The sequence below is a fragment of the Centroberyx affinis genome, unplaced genomic scaffold (genome assembly GCF_046629955.1).
Source record: "Centroberyx affinis isolate AG114_WGS23_722 - 3 ecotype Tasmania unplaced genomic scaffold, CSIRO-AGI_Caff_v1 ptg000019l_1, whole genome shotgun sequence".
Taxonomy (NCBI): domain Eukaryota; kingdom Metazoa; phylum Chordata; class Actinopteri; order Beryciformes; family Berycidae; genus Centroberyx; species Centroberyx affinis.
Window position 1 is genome coordinate 1 of NW_027278734.1, and position 16,719 is coordinate 16,719.

The 16,719-nt window shown below is 46.6% G+C and overlaps 8 non-coding genes across 8 annotated transcripts; 1 reads left to right on the top strand and 7 right to left on the bottom strand.

Moving 5' to 3' along the window:
* Positions 1-2,224: 2,224 nt before the first annotated feature.
* On the bottom strand, positions 2,225-2,296 carry trnac-gca (transfer RNA cysteine (anticodon GCA)). The gene has a single exon. It is a non-coding gene; the product is annotated as a tRNA-Cys (tRNA).
* Positions 2,297-2,474: 178 nt separating this feature from the next.
* trnac-gca (transfer RNA cysteine (anticodon GCA)) lies at positions 2,475-2,546 on the bottom strand. The gene has a single exon. It is a non-coding gene; the product is annotated as a tRNA-Cys (tRNA).
* Positions 2,547-2,646: 100 nt separating this feature from the next.
* trnac-gca (transfer RNA cysteine (anticodon GCA)) lies at positions 2,647-2,718 on the bottom strand. The gene has a single exon. It is a non-coding gene; the product is annotated as a tRNA-Cys (tRNA).
* A 10,509-nt stretch (positions 2,719-13,227) lies between these two features.
* On the bottom strand, positions 13,228-13,299 carry trnac-gca (transfer RNA cysteine (anticodon GCA)). Its single transcript has one exon. It is a non-coding gene; the product is annotated as a tRNA-Cys (tRNA).
* Positions 13,300-13,486: 187 nt separating this feature from the next.
* trnac-gca (transfer RNA cysteine (anticodon GCA)) lies at positions 13,487-13,558 on the bottom strand. The gene has a single exon. It is a non-coding gene; the product is annotated as a tRNA-Cys (tRNA).
* Positions 13,559-14,580: 1,022 nt separating this feature from the next.
* trnac-gca (transfer RNA cysteine (anticodon GCA)) lies at positions 14,581-14,652 on the bottom strand. Its single transcript has one exon. It is a non-coding gene; the product is annotated as a tRNA-Cys (tRNA).
* A 1,027-nt stretch (positions 14,653-15,679) lies between these two features.
* Positions 15,680-15,751, bottom strand: trnac-gca (transfer RNA cysteine (anticodon GCA)). The gene has a single exon. It is a non-coding gene; the product is annotated as a tRNA-Cys (tRNA).
* Positions 15,752-16,625: 874 nt separating this feature from the next.
* On the top strand, positions 16,626-16,697 carry trnac-gca (transfer RNA cysteine (anticodon GCA)). The gene has a single exon. It is a non-coding gene; the product is annotated as a tRNA-Cys (tRNA).
* Positions 16,698-16,719: the final 22 nt, after the last annotated feature.

The window sequence follows — 16,719 nt, forward strand, 5'->3', positions numbered from 1 at the left end:
AATAGGATCATTTCTTTCCCATGTATTAGAAGTAACCTACCACTGCCCAGTCCAATAGGGAGAGGCAAGCTGGCAGCAGACTGCTCTATCTGTAGGCAGGTCAGTGCAGGTGGACAGGGATATTCTGTTAACTGGTTTATTCATGGCAACAGAGAGACTCAATCGTAGGTATCAGAGGTTCATGTAAACAGCTTAACCCAAATAAGACCTTAACCAGAACATGGTCAATAACTGGGTCGGGTTACTCTATGCATGTGAACAATCTTTATATGTGTGTTTGTGTGTGTGTGTGCGGGTGCATGCATGTGTGTTCATGCGCACACGTTCACGGCAACATGAGCCCTGCGCATGTGAGTGTACAGGCGGGCAGCAGCGGCCCCCACCCCTCCCTCTCCTCCCACCCCCACACCCCCACCCCCACCCCACCCCCCTCTGCACGAGCTCAGCCAAAATCATCTTCTCAGCGTTCAGTCACTGTGATGGCAAGGATGTCTCTACTTATCTGCAGTAAACAAATTCAACTGTGGCTGGCAGTGGCATTTGGCCTCTGCGTGCTCTCCTCCGTGGCAGCATGTGTGTGCGGACGCAGCAGCAACACGGAGCCTCGGATCCTGAAGTCAACGGTTGCTCCTCTAAGATGTCTGGTTTAAGCAGCGCACCGCCGGAGGGGAGAGCCACAATTCATTATACAATGCTAATGAATTTCTGCGGGAAGCCATGCGTGTTTCTAACCGATTGACTCATTGTCGCACCCTAAATAGATGTCCGTGACTCCTGATGCTCTAAGTGCCAATTTCACGCTAGCTAAAGGGTTAGAAGTTAAGCTATTAACTTGTTTGAAGTGAAACGTCAGGTGCTAAGAATGGGATGGCCTTAATGAGGCAGCTGTTAATCAGTCACTCATTAGTGTTGTTACATTCTATTACATCCTCAGGACTTGCATGTGATTTGGGATCTATTAATACTTCGACTAAGTTGTTTCTCGGTCAGTCTGTTTCTCAGCGGCATGTCGTGTGTGATGGCAGGCTGAGTGTTGACACAGTCAGGCTCTGACAAAGCGGAGGGGGATGAACGCTGCTGGCAGGTCTCAGGTCTGCTTTGGCCCGACACAATGAGCTCCACAATGAAGCCAGGCTTCTGTACAGTAGCATCCTAATGCTCTTATGTCCCCTCCATCTCTCTCTCTTTCTCTCTCTTTCTCTGTCTCTCTCTCTGTCTCTCTCTACCTCACTCAACCCATTTGCATTTTCCAGTGTGTCCCCAGTTTCTCTCCTCTAGTCAATCTTGCTTCGCTCAGACAGCTATTGTTCTTAGTCAGTCATAAATCACCATTCTAATCAGCTTCTATACACTTGGGTTGGCAGTAAAGCACTCCAGGGCGCGAGAAATCAATCTCATCAATAAGTGAAGAAGTTATGTGTAGTATATGAGTATGCGTGTGGGTTTGTGTGTATGTATGTGTCTGTGTGTTTGTAGTCGACCCTGACTCGGAGTCTGTAAATCTTGTCTGTTTTCCCTCTGTGGGGGTTATTTCTCCCATCCACTGCTTGTTAGCAGTTCGTTTCACACCACTGCTGCGTCTCATTGAAAGCACATGGAATCCCATATTGGATTCAGCTAGAGCAAGATGGTACAGTATGTGTGTGTGTTGGGCTGCATCTACACAAGCACAAAAGATCAGATTTTTTAACTCTTTGCAGCACAGATATAAGATGTCTAAGCAGGGAGAAATAACACAGAATCAGATTTTTTCCCTCTTTAGACAGCCATGCTCTGCTAGCTTTTCTGCAGCAAACATACAACATAACACCATAATGTATATACTTCATAACTGTCTACATACAGGGGACACCCTGGGGACCTGCTGATCTGCAATGAAATGTGAGCTATACTCCCCAATGAACAGGATGCATTCTGACCGCTCTCACTTTGGCTTTAAAACACACTGTAATCCACAATAGACATAATGCATCATGTCCACAAAAGGGCAGGAGGCACCCAGAGTTGAAGTGGGGACCTTTAGATCTGCAGTCAGATGCTCTGCCACTGAGCTGTACCCCCATCAACCTGACAACTAGAGGTGTTATCTTTGTTCTGTTTGCTTCTGAAGGGCTGCCATGGGCACTCTGAACAGAGCTACGTACATAAACATCATTTCCAGGCCTCCTGCATGTGATATAGTGCAAAGTGAAAGCTATAGCTAATGTTATAAATATGTAATCACAGGGGGCACCCAGAGTTGAACTGGGGACCTCTTGATCTGCAGTCAAATGCTCTACCACTGAGCTATACCCCCTTGTCTACGTAGTGAGCAGTGACAGTGATAGTGACTTGTCCGACTTAATATTAGCACGAAGTAAAGCATGTATTATAACATGAACTGTACACGTTTTCTGACTGAGTCTGCTGTGAACACTTGCACTTCGGGTTTTGTATAGACCAGAACAAAACATACATTATAACTATGTAAACACAGGGGGCACCCAGATTTGAACTAGGGACCTCTTGATCTGCAGTCAAATGCTCTACCACTGAGCTATACCCCCTACAAAGTAGTACATGCACTGGCTCTTTGAAATTTGGCTTTAGCGTGCACCACAAAACCAAACACAGAACAAAAGACCATTGTCACAGTTGTAGTGGAGCAGGGGGCACCCAGAGTTGAACTGGGGACCTCTTGATCTGCAGTCAAATGCTCTGCCACTGAGCTATACCCCCATCCCATTACTTGCTTGCATCAACTTCTCATTTGACTTCATATGTCATGGTAGAACGTGACATTTGTATTACATTTGTGTATATCTTTTGCAGGCTGTCTAAATAGGAAGAACCCACAAGGATTTTCCACAAAAAGTGTCACAAAAGCTTAAAAAAAACAGCAACCTCAGCCTGCGTACAGATAGCGATGGTTGGTTTGTATAGACAGTGATTGGCACAAAGACTATATATAGGCCCAGTGTAAGGTTGGCCGATTGGTTGAGGCACAAAAGAGATGGTTCTGTTCTTTCAGTCCAGGTGTTTTATTTACAGCAGTGCGTTCCCATGCAGCTTATTTACAGTGCAGACAAGTTTGGCCAAAATGCAGAAAAAAGGAAAAACACAACTTGCAAAAATAAACAAGAAGAAAAAATATACAAGGCAAAAAATAGATATACTTATGAGCAAACTGCACTATAAGGCAATGCCCCTTTAGATAAGGGCCCTCTGCAGCTGATAGTGTCCTGACCTGCCTCAGCAAGGTCTGCTATGCTCTCCCAAGGAGCTCCAGCCTCCACCTTTATATAGTAGCTGGCTCCTACTAAGAGACATCAATTATGAACTGATAATCAATTATCTCCTTGCCATATTCCCCTGGTTCAAATTATCACACCATATTATAAACAATAATAATAAGGGTCATTAGACATTTCCAATCACAATTGAACAACTCCAAACACATTTAAATAACATTTCAAGAAACACCATTAAACACCCCTGCCACTTTACCACACTTGGTCCGATCCCCCGGAAACCCCCCTCTAGAAAAGGAAGTGGAACGCTCCGTCTCGGGTTTTCCGGGTCTAAAAGAGAGGATCGTCCAGTGCAGCACAGAAACAGGTGACAAACAATTCATTTGTGAAAAGTACATAAATAAATACTCATTTAATTACAAAGACTATATGTCTCTTGTCTTTTCATTTTTACATTGCAATGTTTTATGTAAATGAGTTAGACTACAACTGGGTCGCTATGTATTAACGCTATATTGGTGACCTCCGACATCACAAACAGAGAGAGGGAGAGCGAGAGAGAGAGAGAGAGCAAACACAACGATATCACAGCAACACAGACACCTCTATGCCGGCAAGATGTAGTTAGAAGTGGCTATGCAGCGTTGTGTGTGTGTTTGCACCGTACTTTCTATAGGGCACGGGATATCCCCGTGACATTTCCCCCCCCCTCTGATGAGGGCCCTTGTGGCGCTCTGGAGAGAAAGTCTGCAGTGCAGTTCTCCCGTCCCTTTCTGTAATGGACCTCAAAGTCATAGGGCTGCATCCCGAGGAACCACCTGGTGATCCTGGAGTTTGTGTCCTTCATGTTCTGCAGCCAGGACAGTGCTCGATGGTCCGTCTCCAAGGTGAAACTCCTCCCCAACAGGTAATACCTCAGCGAGTCCAGCGCCCACTTGATGGCAAGGCACTCCTTCTCCACCACAGAGTACCTCTCCTCATGCTTCAGGAGCTTCCGGCTGATGTATGCGATCGGCTGGAGGTTACTGGGCTCTCCCTGCAGCAACACTGCGCCAACGCCCACCTCCGATGCATCTGTCTGGACCGTAAACGGCTGTTCAAAGTCCGGGCTCGTCAGAAGAGGCTCCTTGCACATCCAGTCCTTCAGGTCCTGGAAGGCCTCCTCACATTTCTCCGTCCACTGAACCTTGTTGGGCTGGTGCTTCCTGGTGAGATCTGTGAGAGGTGCTGCAAGAGTGGAGAACATAGGAATGAACCGACTGTACCAGCCAACCATACCCATGAAGGACTTCACCTGTGGCTTTGTTGTGGGCCTCCCAGCTGACTTGATGGCTTCCACCTTCCCGACTTGGGGCCGGATCACCCCTTTCCCCAGTACAAAGCCCAAGTACCTGACTTCCTGCTTGGCCAGAGAACACTTATCCGCACGGATGGTCAGGCCTGCCTCCTTGATCCTGCACAATACCTGCTGAAGGTGCTTCAGGTGTTCTTCCCAGGTGTAACTGAAGATCACCACATCATCAAGGTACGCCGCAGCAAAAGATTCTGTTCCTGCCAGGACCTTGTCCATCATCCTCTGAAATGTAGCTGGCGCTCCATGAAGGCCAAAGGGAAGGACCGTGAACTGGAAGTGTCCAAACGGGGTCCTGAAGGCAGTGATCTCTTTGCTCTCTGGGGTAAGGGGAACCTGCCAATACCCTTTGCACAGATCCAGAGTGCTGATGAAATTGGCACCCCCTATCTTCTCCACCAGCTCGTCGACTCGGGGCATGGGGTACAAGTCCAGCTTACTGACTCCATTCACCTTCCTGAAGTCCAGACAGAACCTCAGTGTTCCATCCTTCTTGGGAACCAAGATGATGGGGCTGCTCCATTCGCTGGAAGACGGTTCTATCACCCCCAGCTCTCTCATCACCTCCAGCTCCTTCTTCAGGACAGGCAGTAGACGCTCTGGAACCCTGTAGACTGGCTGGCGAAGAGGGTCGGACTCCTTCAAGGTGATATGGTGATGAATAACCTCTGTGCGGCCTGGCGTTTCCAGGAAAAGGTGGAGGGGCAAGATCTGGAGAAGCTCCTTCCTCCTCTCCTCTGACAGGTGGTCCAGCTCCAACTGCGTCTCCACCTGTTGAACTGGAAAGTACTGCTCTGCTGGCTCCTCTTCCTCCCTCACTGCTTGGATGAAGAGCGAGTGGGCTGCTGGTGGTGCAGGGACAGGACGAGGGTGCCATTTCTTGAGCATGTTTATGTGGAAAATCTGGAGAGGCTGTTTCCGGTCAGGCATGTGGATCTGGTAGGTCACAGGACCCATCTTCTGCTTGATCTGGTAGGGCCCCTGCCACTTTGCCAACAGTTTGTGTTCTGACGTTGGCAGAAGTAACAGTACTTCCTCCCCAGGCTCAAAGCTGCGTTGCCGAGCTGACCGGTCATACCACTCCTTCTGCTTCGCTTGAGACTGGAGGAGGTTTTCCCTTGCCATGGCCGTGGTCTTCATGAGCTGCTTCCGCATTTCCAGGACATAGGAGATGATGTTCATGTCCTGTTTTTTCCCGGACTCCTCCCAGGTCTCCCGCAGCACATCCAAAGGACCTCGGACCTGGTGGGCATAAAGCAGCTCAAAGGGTGAAAAACCTGTCGAGGCCTGGGGAACCTCACGGTAGGCAAACAGGAGAAACGGTAACCATTTGTCCCAGTCCTTTCCAGTCTCAGAAACGAATTTCCTCAGCATACCCTTCAGAGTCTGATTGAAACGCTCCACCAAGCCATCAGTCTGAGGGTGGTAGGGGGTGGTTCTCACTCTCCTAATCCCTAGCAGCTGGTAGACCTGACTGAGCGTGTGACTCATGAAGTTAGGGCCCTGGTCTGTCAACACCTCCTTTGGGATCCCTACCCGAGAGAAAAACTTAAGCAAAGCTGCAGCTACCTGCTTAGCTGTTACTTCCCTCAAAGGGAATGCCTCAGGGTATCTGGTGGCATAGTCACAAATAACAAGGATGAACTTGTTCCCTGCCTGGCTCCTCTCCACTGGGCCCACTATATCTACTCCTATGCGCTCGAATGGAGTATTAATGACTGGAAGTGGTACAAGGGGCACAGGGGCTGCAGCTTTCCCTGCTGTCAACTGGCATTCTGGGCAAGTCTTACAGAAATCTTTGGTCTGAGTGTACATCCCTGGCCAGTAAAACCTCTTAGAAATCCTCATAAAGGTTTTCATGAAGCCTAGATGTCCTGCCCAGGGGATTGTGTGACCCACCCTCAATACTTCCTCCCTACAGGACTTAGGAAGGACTAGCTGTCTGCCATATTCACTCTGTCTGTACAAAAGGCCATTCTCAAGCAAATAATGCTCACCTAGAGGACAAACAGTGGGGTCTTTCTCTGCCTCTCTTAAACAATCTGCAAGGGAAGAGTCCTCTTGTTGCTTCTTAGCAAGATCACAGGGAAACATATCTACAGGCAGCTCTGGGGCTCCAAGTTCCTGCTCTGGCTGATCTGCTGACTGCAACATGCTTCTCCCAACTTGCTGTCTGCGCCTCTCCCATCTCTCTTCCTGCGTGACTGCGGGATCTGCAACGACATCTTCCCCATGAAATGGCATCACTTGTAGAGTGTCTGGCCCAGTCTCTGGTGTCTCAGTTAAGGCTACATCAGGAGCTGTCTCACAGGCAATAGGCGCTTCTATCACCGGTGCACCTGGCTGACTAGATGACCGTGCAGGGACTGGAGTAACCACGGGTGCCTTCACCTTAGACCTTGTGACTACACCACATAACCTCTTCCTGCTCTCCTGAATGAGGTCATATAAAGTAGGCAGATCTGTCCCTAGCAAGATGGGATAGGGCAACTCTGGGGCTACACCAACCTTCATCAAGTAAGCCTGGCCTTCTGCCTCAATGTACACCTCAGCAGTGGGGGCCTGTTCCTCATGTCCGTGGACACAGATGACTGGGACTGTGTCTTCCTCATTCCACAATTCCCTAGGAATTAGCTGGGCTTGAACAAGGGACTGGGAACCACCTGTATCTAAAAGGGCTGTGTAAGGCTTGCCATTTAGCTGTACAGTGACCAGTGGTGACTCTGACTGTTCTTCAGGGGGGACCATAAACTCAGGTCTAGGGACGTAGCACAGGCTGGTGGCTTTATGCTTCCTAACAGGGCAAACTGGACGAGTATGGCCTGCCTCACCACAGTTGTAACACACAACCTCTGCCTTGTCACCTGGCTGAACCTTGCTCCTGGTGTACTCCTGAACCACTGGCCTGCTGGGTTTAAACTGGCTAGAAGAGCTACTGGCTGAACCACCTCCTCTTACCATACCCTCAGACCTACCTCTGGCTTGGTGTCGCATTCCAGCATACCGATATGCTCCTGGACCCTTGTGTGCTGCGACGTAGGCGTCCACCAGCTCTGCCGCCTCTGCTGCCGTCTCTGGGTCCCGTTCTTTGGTCCAGGTCTTCACCTCTGGATACAGTACCCGGAAGTACTGCTCCAGGACCATTGTCTCCATGATCTGATCTTTGGTGGCAGTGCTGTAGTTTACCCACTTGCAGAACAAGTCCTTGAGGCGGGTATACAGCTCATGTGGAGACTCTTCTGCTGGTGTATCAAGGGAACGGAAGCGCTGGCGGTAAGTGTCCCTGTTGATCTCATATTTCTTCAGCACTGCCTCCTTCAATCTGTCATAGTCCTTGGTGTGTGCTGGGTCCATGGCCACAAAAGCACTTCTGGCTTTACCAGTCAGCAATGGAATGAGGCGGATGGCCCACTCTTGCTGTGGCCAGTTGTAAACAGCTGCCAGTCTCTCAAAGGTGGTCAGGAAATGTTCGATGTCATCAGTGTCGTCTAACCTCGTCAACTTGGGTTCTCCCCCCAGCACCCCTCTGCCCCGTGCTGTCGGCGAACCTGTTCTGGCTGCCTCCAAGTCCAATTGGAGCTGGGTGACCTGGTGGTTGAGGACACTGAGCTTCTGCTCCTGCTTCGCCACCTCCTTCTCCTGCCTCTTGTCCCTTTCCATCTGGAACCTCATGAAGGTCTCGAACATCTGGGCCAGGCCGGAGAAACCTGACTCTGGAGCGGAGGTTGAGCCGACTGTGGGTTGGAAGCCTTCCTCGAGGACTCCCCCTGTGGCACCTTCTTCATCCGGAGGCTCTGCTTGCTGCTGCTGCTGCTGCTGTTGTTGCTGCTGGTTCTTTGGAGGCATGGTTGGAGTTGTCTTCTTTGTTTCTGACACCACATGTAAGGTTGGCCGATTGGTTGAGGCACAAAAGAGATGGTTCTGTTCTTTCAGTCCAGGTGTTTTATTTACAGCAGTGCGTTCCCATGCAGCTTATTTACAGTGCAGACAAGTTTGGCCAAAATGCAGAAAAAAGGAAAAACACAACTTGCAAAAATAAACAAGAAGAAAAAATATACAAGGCAAAAAATAGATATACTTATGAGCAAACTGCACTATAAGGCAATGCCCCTTTAGATAAGGGCCCTCTGCAGCTGATAGTGTCCTGACCTGCCTCAGCAAGGTCTGCTATGCTCTCCCAAGGAGCTCCAGCCTCCACCTTTATATAGTAGCTGGCTCCTACTAAGAGACATCAATTATGAACTGATAATCAATTATCTCCTTGCCATATTCCCCTGGTTCAAATTATCACACCATATTATAAACAATAATAATAAGGGTCATTAGACATTTCCAATCACAATTGAACAACTCCAAACACATTTAAATAACATTTCAAGAAACACCATTAAACACCCCTGCCACTTTACCACACTTGGTCCGATCCCCCGGAAACCCCCCTCTAGAAAAGGAAGTGGAACGCTCCGTCTCGGGTTTTCCGGGTCTAAAAGAGAGGATCGTCCAGTGCAGCACAGAAACAGGTGACAAACAATTCATTTGTGAAAAGTACATAAATAAATACTCATTTAATTACAAAGACTATATGTCTCTTGTCTTTTCATTTTTACATTGCAATGTTTTATGTAAATGAGTTAGACTACAACTGGGTCGCTATGTATTAACGCTATATTGGTGACCTCCGACATCACAAACAGAGAGAGGGAGAGCGAGAGAGAGAGAGAGAGCAAACACAACGATATCACAGCAACACAGACACCTCTATGCCGGCAAGATGTAGTTAGAAGTGGCTATGCAGCGTTGTGTGTGTGTTTGCACCGTACTTTCTATAGGGCACGGGATATCCCCGTGACACCCAGACTAACACTATATAGCCTATATATAGTATAAGGCCCACAACTTTACATGGAATGAACCTTTATTCACATCCAGTGGGCTTCTGTGTACGTGATGTGTAAGGACTGAGCGTATGTCCTTAGGGTCCTTGGTGGTTGATGATGATGAGGAGGAGGTTTTGGAGAGGGGGATGGGACGGTAGAGGCAGGAGCAGCAGTGGCAGAAAGCAGGAGGGAGGTTAGAGGAAGGCTGAGGGGGCGCTGGGATTGGTGGGGGCGGGGAGCGAGGGCCCAGAGAGGAAGGTGGGGGATGGTGAGGGAGAGGGCGATACGAGCGAGCCGATTTCCCCCTCGCAGATATTATAATGCCTCTGTGCTCCGAGGGAGCCCTCTGAGCTCCATTTTCTCCCCTCAGTGCCACAGTATGAATGGGATGTTGCATGAGGGCATTGTCTCCTCTTAGTGCATGGTGCCATGGGCTGAAACAGGGCGCTCCATTCATGCTCTCTCTCTCTCTGATTCTGTCGTATGAGACTGTGGGCGCCATGCGTGCTGGGCTGCTTTTGTGTATACGTGTGTGTGTGTGTGTGCTTGTGTACATTACATGTTTCTGGCTGTCTAGAGTTTCCATGTGTGAGAATTGATTGCTTCGCTTGCAGGGTTTTTCTTTCTTAACATACGTGTGCACCAATAAGTCGGTGTCTGTATCTGTGGCGTTTCTCTGTGTGTGGCAGAGAGCAGCATTTGTAAAAGGGCGGAGAAGAGCAAGACCACAGATTGGGAAGGAGGGAGGCGGCGGACTGTTCTCTCCAAATTCCGTCAAGATTCAGTCCACTCCCCCCCTCAGGCCGCTGTGAAATCGACACACGCTTTGATGACCACATTACGCCGGCGATCGCCTCTCCCAAAAACAGCTCCTCACGGTGTGACCCTTATTTTAGAGCACGCTTCAAATCCTTGACCCGGAACCGTGGGTTTTGTTTTCAGTGCATACAAATGTTGAATTGCAGCGTGCAGGAATGAGTGTGTTTGAAACGCACCGTCAACGCTATCCTCTGAGTCATCTCTCATCACCATTCTGCTCTTTGTATCTATCAGTCTTTCAGACAACAGAATGGCCCCTACAGTATAGACTGGGGCTGAAAGCTGCAGCTGCTGCACACGCTGAGCAGAGGCAAGGGACATCACTCCCCCTGCTCCTCTACGCACGCACACACAACCACACACCACACACACACACACACACGCACACACACACACACACACACACACACACACACACATGCACACACATACACACAGCTCTGCTCCTCCCTGTTTGTCTGATGTTTTGCTTTGCCTTAATAGCAAGACTGATGCCATTTAAATCTTTCGCTTCAATTCACCCAATGCAAATCCAGCTGCATAAGTGGGTTAGCAAAGTCCTTTACTGAAACATAGGAGAGGACACTGAATACAGAAGGCCTATACAGCTAGCTAAACCTCATTTATCCAGATGTCTCATGTTCAAACCAACACATTTACCAAATGTGAATATTATGCAAAAAATGCAGCAGTTATTGCATACTACTAAAATCAATTAAACTGCAAATTATACTTTACAGAATATTTCAAAATGTGCGTGCATCCATTTTCATTTGCAGAATTTCAATTTCAGTACATTCTTCAGAACATTTCATTCCTCATGCAACCTTTATTAAAGATGTATTGTAATGAATAATAATGATATTGCTATCAGGAAGCAATTTTCTTTTTATATATGGATCATATGTATGGATTAGTAATATCATAATATACTAACCACTACCAATTGTTCTATTATTATTAGATTTTTTGTCATATGAGGCCATCTGTAACGACACAAGACCCCGCCCCCCATCCCCTACCAACATGCCCCGCCCCCTTCACACTCACACACGCACACACACACACGCGCATACACACATCCCCAAAGGCAACGGGTTAGCGGGGACACACTGTATCAAAGTCCCAAGGCATTCCACAGCACAGACAGATAGTTGACAGTAATTTCAGAACCAGCCGTGGTATTTCCATATATTTGGAGCGTTATTTAAAGAAACCGTTCTTCCCTCTGCCCGGCTTTTGGAGCTCCGGCGGTATTAAAGGTATTCTGCGGTAAATGAAGTCATCCCTAATCCTGTATGTGCCGGCACGGCCCCTCTGATGTCAGCTCGTCAACGTGAAACCGCTGTAAGATTTGTTCGATATTATTAGAATGGTAATAGGGTCTTAGAAGACACGAAATGAGAGCGAGCGGCACACGCTGTGCATCCAGGTGTGTGATATTTAGCAGCAGCGGTCGCCTCAGGACCCAAACTGTCAGACAAGTGAACACACGCTGTAATGAAAGACTGGCCACTTCCCGGGAGAATGTGAATAATATGAATAAGAATAACACACATGTACAGTAGTACGCTCATGCACACACACTCACATACACACACACGTACACACATTCAAAGGTGCACACACACATGCACAGACACATATACACACACATTTCGTCTACCCTCTAAACCTGTCACCAAAGGCAAAGGTGCTCTGCACATGAGCATGGGAATGTGGGTGCAAAGACAGGCGCGCACATGCACACACATGCACACACGCACACACACGCACACACACACACACACACACACGCACACGCACACGCACACACATCCACACGTCGAATACGCTCTATCTGTGCCTGAAGACACAACAAGAAACATCTAATCCTGAGTCACTCTCAACCTGACTCACACACACACACACACACACACACACACACACACACACGCACACACACACACACACAGATAACCACAAAGCAGCTTTTTCCCTCAGTAGCACATTGTTTTACCCATGGCCTTTTGCTTGTGGTTACTGGGACAAGAAGAGAGCTTTTATCTCTCCCTCATCATATACAGTATACGGTCTACTGCCAAGCCAATACACCTACACATACACACACATACACACACACACACACTCATTTTCTAAAACATCTCCCAAGGATATCTATGACCCATGCTGCCTTCATGAGCCTGTCTGCCATACAAAATATTGATAAAATGATGTCAGAGAGGGAGCAGCATGCACTAGCTACTGTATCGTTCTGAAATGTGTGTATGTGCATCAGTGTGAGTGCATTTACATTGCCAGTGCAGACAGTGATGGATAACACACTGCCTCATTCACACACACACACACACACATAGACCTTCAGACCAGACCCCTCCTCTGCCCCCCCCCCCCCCCACAGCTCCTTCCTCCCTCCTCCTCCTCTTCCTCCCCCTTCTCTCCTCGTTAAAATGAATCTTTGAGCAGGTGAGCCGAAGCCTGAGGAGATGGTATAGTGTTTGGACGTGTACTTCTGTGTGTGTGTGTGTGTGTGTGCGTGTGTGCATGGCATGTATGCTGATGTATGATAACGTACACGTGCTCTCAGCGGTGCCGCTGTTCACCTCAGGTTAACTCGTTTCCTCCATGCTAATTACAGATGAGAATCTAAAAAGGCTGAATTTTGTTGAAGACATTTTACAGCAAAGCGTGAAACGAAGTGTGGCTAAAGACGGCTGTACAGGACGAGGAGGTACAAGAGTCTTTCAATGACGTGAGCTCACACCTCACAGGCTCAGGGAAAATATTCATCTGGTTTGCGTTTCAGTGAATCAAATATAACGAAAAAAAATGGTTAGACAGAGAATAAAAACGCACAAACTAACCATGACAGATTGGAAACAATGCGATGGAATCACACAATAGACAAAAGGCCCAATAGAAAATATTATTGACATTGTCTCCGATTTGCAGGGGGCACCCAGAGTTGAACTGGGGACCTCTTGATCTGCAGTCAAATGCTCTGCCACTGAGCTATACCCCCTCCTGTACATGTTAAGCAGAGACAGTGATAGTGACTTGTTCTGCCTAATTTTAGCATAAAGCATGTAGCATGTATTATAACATAGTAAATGAACTGTACTCCTTTGCTGACTGAATCTGCTGTGACCACTCGCACTTTGGGTTTTGTATAGACCGGAACAAAAGCCATATTATCACTGTGTAAACACAGGGGGCACCCAGAGTTGAACTGGGGACCTCTTGATCTGCAGTTAAATGCTCTGCCACTGAGCTATACCCCCTGCTAGGAGAATGTTATCTTGCATGCTAACCACTCCCATTTACACTATAACACAGTACACTATGACATGGAAACTGTATTTGTGCATTAAGGAGGGCCTGACATTCTTGTATCTTTCTCTCTGTTTATGGGATTGAAGATCACATCTAATTTCATGCTGAAAATAGTTTCATGTTGCCTTGCTTATTAGCCAGCAACAAACATATCTTGTAGCACATTTGGTTTGTTAGGGTCCACTGGTAAGTTTGGCACGCATACCATCATCCAAGCAGCACTTATTTTAATAACCTGTCAGCACAGAGTGAGCTGTCCCACTTTGGCTTCAGCATACACCATAAAGCACAGACGAACACATTATTAAACACATTAGGTCTTTGTAAACAGAGCGGGCACCCGGAGTCCGACTGGGCCTGGACCTGTTGGGCTGCAGTTACAGTAAATGCTTCGTCACTGAGTCATGAGCCCCTGACAACAGAGCGCACAGGAGCAACTCTACTTTTGGCTTCAGTATACACTGCAGTTTACAACAGAGAATAATGTTGCACTTATGAATTAAGGGTCATAGTGACATATTAAAAACAAGACTAAATGTGGGGAACAGAGCGATCGAGCGACCGGCATTGCGATCCATAGAGCCCCTGCTGTTGCGGGGCTGAAAAGGGGTTTATTCTGCAAAGTTTATTCACAAAATTATTGTCAGTGGTTGGACCTTAGTGGCTCACAAGATGTTATCAACTGCCAACTAATTACAAATGAGTAACAGTATATAACACAGGAATTGAACTCAAAGAACAATAAGTAGAATGATTAGAATATATAAAAAAGGAAAGTATAAGACATTAAACTAATTCACTCTAATGTATTCATAATGTATTCTATGTTATAAACTGATTACAAAGTATCTTTATCCTATTTACAATGTGTTTCCCCAGGAGCAGTTGTTAACAGTTGTGTTAACAGATGTGATACAGATATCAGCTGTGCTACAACACAAAAAAGTAATTATTTTAACTATGTGAACACAGGGGGCACCCAGAGTCGAACTGGGGACCTGTTGATCTGCAGTCAAACGCTCTGCCACTGAGCTATACCCCCCTGCTGTGAGCCTGCTGTGAACCTGTCATCATAGTTCTGTCCTGAATCTTACAGCTGGGCCTCAACCCAGAGCTACAGGACATATATACAGGAATGATATATATATATATATATATATATATACATCATTCCTGGGACGAGGCGCCACCCTCACCCTCTGTCGCAGATATTTAACAACCTGTATGTGTGTGTGTACTCGCACGCCTGCATACGTCTCAGCATGTATGTTTCTGTATGATAATGTAGATGCCATAGCTTCCGATCACCTCAAAATAACTAATTTCTTATATGCTAATTACTGACACGAATCTACCATCGCTGAATGTTCTTGAGGGCTTTTAAACAGCCAAGAATGAAATGTTTGTCTAAAGACTGTTTTACATGAGATGGAGACACCGACCTTGGAGACACCGACCAATACTCTACTAACCTATGGACAATTTAAAACCATGATCACAAACCTCCCTGCCTCAATGTGTAACTGTTTTAATTGATTTTCTTTATTGTCATCTATTTCTTGTCCTATTTATTTAATACTTTGAACTTGTTTGTAACTCGACATCATTGTAAATGAGGGCAACCTCAATGGTTATTCGAGTTTAAATAAAGGTTTGAAATGAAATGAAATGAAATATGAACTCACACATTACAAACTCGAAACTCGAAAAACTCGAAACTCGAGATTTTTTTGTTTTGTCCATTGGTTCATCAAATCTAAGTCAAAAGAGGTTGGTCAATCTAGGAATACAAAGGGGAAACAGTAAGATGGGAAATTACAATATAATGCATATTAGAAAATTATATCTATATTAGATCTATGTGAAAGTACAATATTTTCCTGTTTTCTTGTTAACCAAAAATAAGAGAGACAATGAGATCTAAGATTTCTCTATCTATTATGCAGTATTCATTATTTGTCAGAAGCTCTGCCACAGAAATACACTTGCTGATAGAGGAAACTGTGTCCACTCCTACAGTATATTGGCTTAACCATATGAGATAAAATGTTAGAGATCTTTATAGATTAAGGGGGCACCCAGAGTTGAACTGGGGACCTCTTGATCTGCAGTCAAATGCTCTGCCACTGAGCTGTACCCCCTACTACAAACTGCTTTGGGAGATGTAACCTTAGTTCTGTTTATTGGCTGCCACCATACCTCAGCCCAGAGTGACACAGATATCACAAGGGTGCACCCACCTTGTCTCATCACCTCACCTAATGTTCCACAGAGACTTTGGTCCATGCTGACTCAATAGTGTCAGCTGGATAGTGCTGAGATTGCCAACTACTAATGATACATCAGTGTCTATTTTTTTAAAGAATGGATCTAAGAAACTTTGTTTGACAGAAGTTTCTAAATATTGGAACTCAGAAGGAAATCCCCTTCTTGAATTGATTGAATTTAAAGTGAACTCCACCGAACCCTGGGAGACATGCATTATAAACTAAAACTGAAGGGCCTACACACGTAAACAGAGGGAAATCGTTACAGGGCTCACAGCTGGGGCAGGAAACCTTTTTGAGCAAGATCTACTTTGACCCTCTCCCACTGTGGAGAGACCCAGCATATTAACTGAACATCACCACTATTCATTACTAGAATATTGCACATAGTAAGCCAGTAATAGTATCCCACCTGTATTAATGATCAAATTTGTATCAGGATAACAGCAAACATGGAAGTTATTTGTGCTGTCAAAATGTAGCTAAATAGAAACATAAATAGGGTTTGTAGTGGACTTATGTGTTGCTTGTGACCCACCAGCAGTGCAGTCAAGGTGTCACCCAGGCTTGCCAGGTAATGTTTGGTAAAGTTTGGCCTACATTCACTGGTAGAGACAACATCTGTCCTGCCTCCAAATGCTCATTGTGTTTTAGGGACAGCCAGTCATCGTTATTGTCAACTCAGGGCTGAAGGATCATGGCAGGCAAAACAGAACACAGACACTCCCTCCACAACTGCTACTGTGTAGGGGGTATAGCTCAGTGGCAGAGCATTTGACTGCAGATCAAGAGGTCCCCAGTTCAACTCTGGGTGCCCCCTGTGGATGCTTCTTTATAACATT